General features: G+C 47.5%; 1 pseudogene; it reads right to left on the minus strand.

Annotated features, from left to right (window-relative positions):
- Positions 1 to 326: 326 nt before the first annotated feature.
- LOC130111616 (supervillin-like) lies at positions 327 to 6846 on the minus strand (annotated as a pseudogene).
- Positions 6847 to 8174: the final 1328 nt, after the last annotated feature.

Raw genomic sequence — 8174 nt, forward strand, 5'->3', positions numbered from 1 at the left:
GAAGAAACAGTTGGGGGCTGTAGTTCAATATTATGAGAGTCACTGGGTCTAGAACAAAAGTGAGTGAGGCTGTGCAGCTTATTGGGGATCGCCTGAATGTACCTTATCCAGAGAAGGAAGAGGCAGCCAGGCTCAAGTGGGAAGAGGAGCATAGGAAGGTGGATATGCAGAGAATTGCACGAGAAAGAGAGAAGCTCCGGTTTAAATTAAAAGGGGGGGGGGCTGAGCAAGCCCTTTTGGCACTAGAAAGAGACACAGTGCTGTCTCAGGACCCTGCTTTGCGGCAGGTCCCAGAAAGCAGCTTTGATCCCACTAGCTGACTGAGGCTAATACTCAAGTTCAATGCAACCGAAGTGAGTGTTTTCTTTTAGGCCTCTGAAGAGAGAAGAGCTCTTGGTGGTGCGTTCTGGTCCTCTTTGACATATCCTGTACATCGGTGGTCTCCGATGTCTTTGGATCGGCTGTCCCAGCATGCTAGAAAAAGTCCATTGGCTTTTAAGTTCAACCGGCTTCCAGCCAGGGAGACACTCGTACTCTTCTCTCGTCAGCTCCAGTGCTTTCTCAAAGTTCTTATCAGACAGGTACACCTCCAGGCGAAGAGGGTCAGCTCCCTTGGGCAGAGGTCAAGCCAGCAGATTTGCTAGCAGGTACGTGGTCTTACAAAGCCTGGCCAACATATCTTCCACAAGAAGGATCAGGTTTTACACACCTCTGCCTCCCTCTCATTGATCTCAGCAATGTCCTCTGTGTTCCCAGCTGGGGAGCATCTTGGTGAAGGTGAGCAGCTCCAAGCCAGTGTGGATCAGGTAGGCTTTAGGGGGCTTCTTTTCATTCTTTTCTTGGCAGTAGTGTAGCACACCTCCTGTCCCAGCATATGCTGGCCGAGCCGTTGCTCTCGCTGTCCTGGGGCCACCAGCCCTGCCTTAGATACACCTCATGGTGGTTGTCCACCAGGAAAATGGCTGGTTGGGAGGCTGTGTAGAGGTCCTCCTGTAGGAAGGGCAGGGAGTTGACCTGCTCGGGGTCTCTGGAAGGGTAAAGAAACTCCATGGTGGTAAACTCGCCTGAAGTGCTGGTCAGCTGGTAGAGGCATGGCATGAAGTTAAATCTCCCGGGGTCTTGCAGCATGCAGTCATACACTTTTCCTGTCCCTCTGCCCCAACGCCTCCCAGAACCCCGCGGCCTCAGCTCCCTCGTCACACTCACGGACGGTCACCTTGCTGCTGCTGGAGGCTGGTTTCTAGAGGACAAAGCGCTTTGATCTTGTAGATGGCGGTGCATGCCATCTCTCGTATGTGTTTCTGAGACTCACTGCCATGCCACAGCCAGATGAGGGCCTGGCTGACACACACCAACACCAGATGCGTGAGCGCAGGCTGCTGCAGTGGGACACCACCTCCAGCAGATGGCCCTCCACTGCCAGCTCGCCCCGTACACAGTACAAATGCCAGTCATTCTGGGAGTTTTCCTCCTCTTCTCCATTCTTCCCTGAGTGGATGATCAGCCCTCCTTTGAAACACTGCAGGAAACACGGAGGCTTCTTGTCCTGCTGGACCTGCACCTGTGCTCCCCTCTCCTCATCCAGCTCCACTGTCATGAGCGAGGACATCCCCTTCTCACTAATGTGTGTGTGTGTGAATGTATTGGATATATATAATACATTTAAAAGTGTTACAGATTATTTCATGCCCCATGCTTGTGTGGCCTTAACCCACAAACAGACTCTTAATAACAAAGCAATTTTAAAATCTGTGTTTTTAAAACAGAAACATAAGCACAAAAAGGCCACAGCTTGAGCAATCCTGCTGTTTGGCAACTGGGAATTTCTGTAGGGTCCATCCATCCAGAGCTATATGCTATGGAATGAATACATTTTATTCCATTAAAAAAAATTTTTCCTTTAAGTTGATTTGTACATGTTTTGACATACCTATGACTAAATGATTTTAAGTAGCCTGTGCAGTTACTGTTATGGCACTCTTTAACAAGATGGAACTTTCCAAGGCAAACCTGATCATTTGGTGTGTAAATTTCATACAGCCTAAATTGTATAGAAGATGGCAAAATATGAAGAGATACTGGACAAATTTGTTTGTAAAAGCATTATTATTGACTGATTTCATTATTATTTGGAAAATATTGTAACGTGCATGGATTAGAAGACACGCTGGCCGCTGGCTCGTGGGTCTGACCCTTTAGTCGAGCGGTTAGCGATGTCTCCTGCGGTGCGGGCGATACGGGTTCGCTTCCCGGCCGCGGCAGTTCCTGTGGTTGCGTTGTCCCCCGAATTCGCTACATTGGTGTCAGAAGTGGGATGGAGCGACCGTAAGGCCATCGGAAGCGTAGGCGCCCTGAGGCGTGAAGGAGCTGATATGCTTAAGCGCGGGGACGCGCTTCCCGAAGGAGGGGGGTAGTGGAACGTGCATGGATTAGAAGACACGCTGGCCGCTGGCTCGCGGGTCTGACCCTCTAGTCGAGCGGTTAGCGATGTCTCCTGCGGTGCGGGCGATACGGGTTCGCTTCCCAGCCGCGGCAGTTCCTGTGGTTGCGTTGTCCCCCGAATTCGCTACAATATAAACAATTTATTAAAATTATCCATGATTTATGTAAATTGAATAAACTTGGTTTGTTAAAATGACACCCCTAACAGGGAACAGAAATCCTGACACCTGCCCAAACTCAGAGATAAGGTCTAGAACAATTGGTACAGTAGTATATGGATCTGAGAGAAAAAGATCATCCACTTAAAGCGATAATTTATGCAATTGCCCCCCATTTGCACTCCCAACTAGTGTCGTGGTCTCTCTTTCTGTTAATATTATTGCCAGGAGTTCGATGGAGATGTCAAATATCTGGGGGCTCAGGGGACACCCTTATCTTGTCCCGCGGAAAAGAGGAAAACTTGTAGATGTTATCTTATTTGTTTGTACTGGGGCTTGAGGCGCCATATATAGAATCTTAATCCACGAACAGAAAGTAGGGCTGAAACCAATCCTCTCAAGCGCAATGAACAGGAAGTTGTATTCAACCCTGTCAAACACTTTTTGTGCATCCAAGGGTATTATAAGCTCCAGGTCAACATTGTTGGGTTGATGGATAACAATGAATAAGTGGCGAAGGTTTATTGATAACTGTCTACCAACAGTGAAACCTGTCTGATCTAGATGCATCAATTCCAGTATAATTTTCTCAAACCTACATGCCAGCACCTTGGTTAGAATTTTATACTCGCACCATAGTAGACTAACCAGGTGATAAGACTCGCACATCAACTGACCCCCCCCCTTCTTCCTAATTGTACTTGACCAATTACACCATCTTCCGAGCTTCTACTATTTTATTGGTTCAATACGCTGGACCCAATGTGTGTTGCTTATGTCACATGGGTCTCAGTGATTTTGATGCCTCAATATTAATTTGGCAAATTGGAGGTGGTTAATGGTGATGTGAATTTTCCCCTGGAAGTAATATAAAGCATAGGTTTTCTCCCTCAAAATTGCTGTGTGATGCATCTCGTTTTTAATTGGATTTGCCATAAGGGCAATCAATTCTAAGACCCTAGGGAAAAATGTTTTCAGCTCAAAACAAAAAAGTTTCCCGCCTTTTTAAATAAGCTAGTTATAGAAAGCATCAATAAGGTAATTTGTTCTAAAAAATCATCAGGAATATGACTTAAGGAAGAGAAAGAAACCTAATTTCAATTCTTGTAGTTACGTACTGCAGGGGAAAACAAATTAACTGTCTCTAGTTAGCAAATTCTACAAAACTGGTGACAGAATGATGAATATGTAAACTTGTTTGGTGAGCCACCAGTTTTTGTTCATCAGATGAGGACTTAATTATGGGTCCATCAGTACTTGATCACTTTTGTTCAGAATTCTATACCAAATAAGTTCTCCCTCAATGTACATGTTTTATTGGCTTCACTGATACTCATCATCCCTTCATTGCCTTCCTTCACAAAGACGACATTTTTTCTGTTTTAGTCATCAGTCTGACACCTCTGCTTGTAGGCAATCTTTTTTGTTGTTGTTGGTTTTACCTGTTTTTAATTACCTGCTCTTTCAACAGTGCTTTTAAATGTTGTTTTGGCTGAGAAATGTGTTACAAACAGATTGGCCATTATACTTTCACATGGCCTAAACAATAAAGGGCCACATGGGGCATCATGATAGTTTTCTAAATCAGATGCATCATCATGGTTGGGGGCCCAGCATCATACCTTGAAAGGGGGCCCAGGATTCAGAACGACACAAAACCTCAACACAAGTCTTTAAATCAGAAGAAAAGAAATTAAAATTATCTAACATTATCAGTGAAATGTTTTTTTAACCTAATTTACAATAAGTATCAAAGTATTTTTCTACAGCGCTTAAAACAATCTGATAGGGGCACTCTACAGAGTTCTCACGTTTTGTATTTCACTTGTAGAGGACATAGTTTATCAATATGTTTTCTTTTCAGTACATGAATACACTGGTTAGTCGCACAATCCCTTTTTCCTTTACACGGTTGTGTTGCTGTAAAGCCCCTTGAGGCAAATTTGTCATTTGTGATATTGGGCTACACAAATAAAATTGACTTGACTTAATAAGACTCCCAGATAACTGAATCCATTTTTTTCACTCCTGGGACAGGCCAGCGTCTACCCTGAGAGAACAACACTGTCGTGGATTTATGGGTGTAGACTTTTTTTCAATATCTTATTTTTTTAATTTTATATTTACCTTGATGGTATGTTTTCATTGATACCATTGATATACGTAATACTTCTCAAAATAACAAATTAGCTATTGTGCTGCTCAGAAAATAATACAGGAGAAGATACAGGAATTGAACAAACACTACAAACAAGACCTCCAAAGTGCTACGTTGTGGTCTGACACTTAAATGCCTCCTTTCACCTTTAGGATAAATACTTTGATTGCTGTGGCTATCTAAACGCAAAACAACACATTTAAATTAGAATCAGAGAATACACTTTCTTCCCCCCGTTTTCTCCCCAGTTGTACCCTTCCAACTACCCTACTCTTCCGAGCCGTCCCGGTCGCTGCTCCACCACCTCTACCGATCCGGGGAGGGCTGAAGACTACCACATGCCTCCTCTGATACATGTGGAGTCGCCAGCCACTTCTTTTCACCTGACAGTGAGGAGTTTGGCCAGGGGGCCATAGCACAGGGGAGGATCATGCTGTTCCCCCTCCCCCCTGAACAGGCGCCCCGACCGACCAGAGGAGGTGCTAGTGCAGTGACCAGGACACATACCCACATCTGGCTTCCCACCTGCAGACACGGCCAATTGTGTCTGTAGGGACGCCCGACCAAGCCGGAGGTAACACAGGGATTTGAACTGGCGATCCCCATGTTGGTAGGCAATGGAATAGACCACTATGGTACCCAGATGGCCCCAGAGAGAATACATTTAAAAGGAATTTTACCGGGCAAGACAAGTACAATAACAAAATGTCTGCTTGGAAGTGTCTGCACGTTGTTTACTGTATTTACCCATTTTTGGTTAACCTATTATGAATGTGATGCGACTGTAAAGGCCTGTGAGACCGTATCGAGTTTAGAGATACAAATTAACTTGACTGGGCTTGACTTGTAATTAAGTCTCTGGTGTACTAAGCCATTTTCTAACACTAGCATGCATTATTCTGGGCTGCGTGTCTCGTAGTAATGTGAAGGTTGACCCATACAAGAAAGGATACAGCACTAGTCATAATCCAATGAATAGGAAGCCATCCTGGTAAACAGAGACTGGGATCATGTTTCAGAATCATCAAACTATATAATTCCAAAATTGGTCCTTAATTGGTCCTTAATTATGGTTTCTATTAGTCATCCTGATCAGCATGAACTCAGTCATGTTCATATCGAGACCATGTGTTTTTAATTTGTTATTGTAACACCAAACAAAACAATGTTTTTGTATTAAGTGAGCATCTTATCACTTGACGAAAAACTAACAGCACCAGCTTCTGGAGGACTTAGGTGCTGTGGTGGCTTGGAGCGGGAGTTGTTTGGTCAGGGTGTTTGGGTATTATCCATCCATCCTGCTCTCAGGGATACAGGAGCCTATCCCAGAAATCATTGGGCGGCAAGCGGGGAGACACCCTTGACAGGCCACCAGACCATCACACACACACACGCGCGCACACACACACACACACACACACACACACATTATACCTAGGGACAATTTGGTATGGCCGCTTCACGTGACCTACATGTCTTTGGGCTGTGAGAGGAAACCGGATCCCCCAGAGGAAACCCATGCAGACACAGGGAGAACATGCAAACTCCACACAGAGGACAACCCGGGACGACCCCCAAGGTTGGACTACCCCGGAGCTCGAACACAGGACCTTCTTGCTGTGAGGCGACCGCGCTAACCACTGCGCCACCGTGCTGCCCGTAATGTTTGTGCATTTTGCATTGTGAAAATATAAATTTTCACATCATTTTGGGCCATTGTCATTACAATATTTATAAAAACACGACACCAGTTGTTTTTCACAGTACACTCGGACATTAGCAAGAGGAAAAGCCAAACAAATATGCTCACCGATGAAGTAAGCGCTATGTCCTGAAGCAATCCTTCACATTTTTGTGAGTGCACCACACTGTGCACCATACAAAATAGCATTGGTAAAACAAGACCTATAGTGAATGGATTTGAAATGCAATGTTCTCATCCTCTCGTGGCCATTTGGCAATGTGACAGCGTTTGGCTGCTTACCGAACGTTCTGTTCGGTTGGATGTCTGTAGACGGCCCACTTTCCCAGTACCCCATTAGTCAGCTGACAGTTACTGTAGGAAGTCGATTCCTCTCGGACTCTCATTCCTCTTGTGTGGTGGACACGTATTGGGGACAGAATTCAACCCAGGAACTAAGGGTTAAGTCATGGTTGCCCTGGCAGGTTAACGCGGGGTTAAGTTATGGTTGTCCAGCCAGTTTTCTGGTTATTCTTGCCACCTCCGCTCAGTCGAGCTGTGGGTTTTGTTTGTCTCGCTGATTTACCGTGGATTAAAGAAAGTTGCCTACACGGCTAAAGTGTGAACCTACGGTCTTCTCCGTTACTTCGGCTCTACACTGGTGACCCCGACGTGATACGTTGTCCACCAAAACACAGTTCTACAGACCGCACGCCGTAGGTGTGGATAGGGCTGCCGTCAGCCGTCGCCAACTGGGGGCCCCGCTCCCCGCCCATGATGTCGACGTCAGTAGCAGGGAGCACGCTTCTCTGTGCGCCCGTGTCACAAAGAAATCGCCGACCGGAGATGGTGTCGAGGATGAAGAGTAGCCTGCTCGTATCGCCAACACTCATGGCCACTACTGAGTGTTGGCCCTCTCACGTTTCGGTACGCCTTCCGACCTTTCATCTGACCGTGGGCCACAGTTTACCTCAGAGCTATGGAATGCTGTGGGTGAGGCTCTGGGCGTCAAGCTTCATCGCACTACCGCCTACCACCCTCAGGCGAACGGCCTATGTGAGCGCTTCCACCGGTCCATGAAGGCTGCGCTTCGGGCTACTCTCAAGGACTGCAACTGGGTTGACAAGCTCCCATGGGTCATGCTGGGCCTGCGGACCGCCCCGAAGGAAGACCTACAAGCCTCCTCTGCGGAGCTGGTGTACGGCACGCCGCTGCGAGTCCCAGGCGATTTCATGCCCAATGCAACGCGTCCCTGGTCAGCTGTGGACCAACGAGCCTCCTTGCTGGACGGGGTCAGAGCTTTCACACCCGTCCCTACCGCCCAACACGGCGCTCCGGTGTCCCAGGTGCCCCCAGGTCTGCAGTCAGCGGACTACGTGTTCATCCGTCACGACGCACACCGCCCCCCTCTGCAACCCCCTTATGACGGCCCCTTCCGTGTCCTGGAACGGGGAACTAAGCACCTGGTGGTGGATTTTGGGGGCACGGCCGAGCATGTTTCAGTGGACCGAGTTAAACCCGCACACCTGGACTTGACGCAGCCATTGGAGTTAGCCCAACCTCCTCGTCGCGGTCGTCCCCCGGCTCCGCCTCCTCCCCCCGTGGAGGCCCGAGCTGCCTCTTCTGCTCCTCAGGCCGACCTCCACAGGCCCGCGTCAATGCCTCCCACAGACACTCCGGCCCCTGTTATCCGGAGCCGCCGCGGACGGCCTGTCGTCTGTAATATTTGCTAGTA

This window comes from Lampris incognitus, chromosome 1 (genome assembly GCF_029633865.1).
Source record: "Lampris incognitus isolate fLamInc1 chromosome 1, fLamInc1.hap2, whole genome shotgun sequence".
Lineage (NCBI taxonomy): Eukaryota > Metazoa > Chordata > Actinopteri > Lampriformes > Lampridae > Lampris > Lampris incognitus.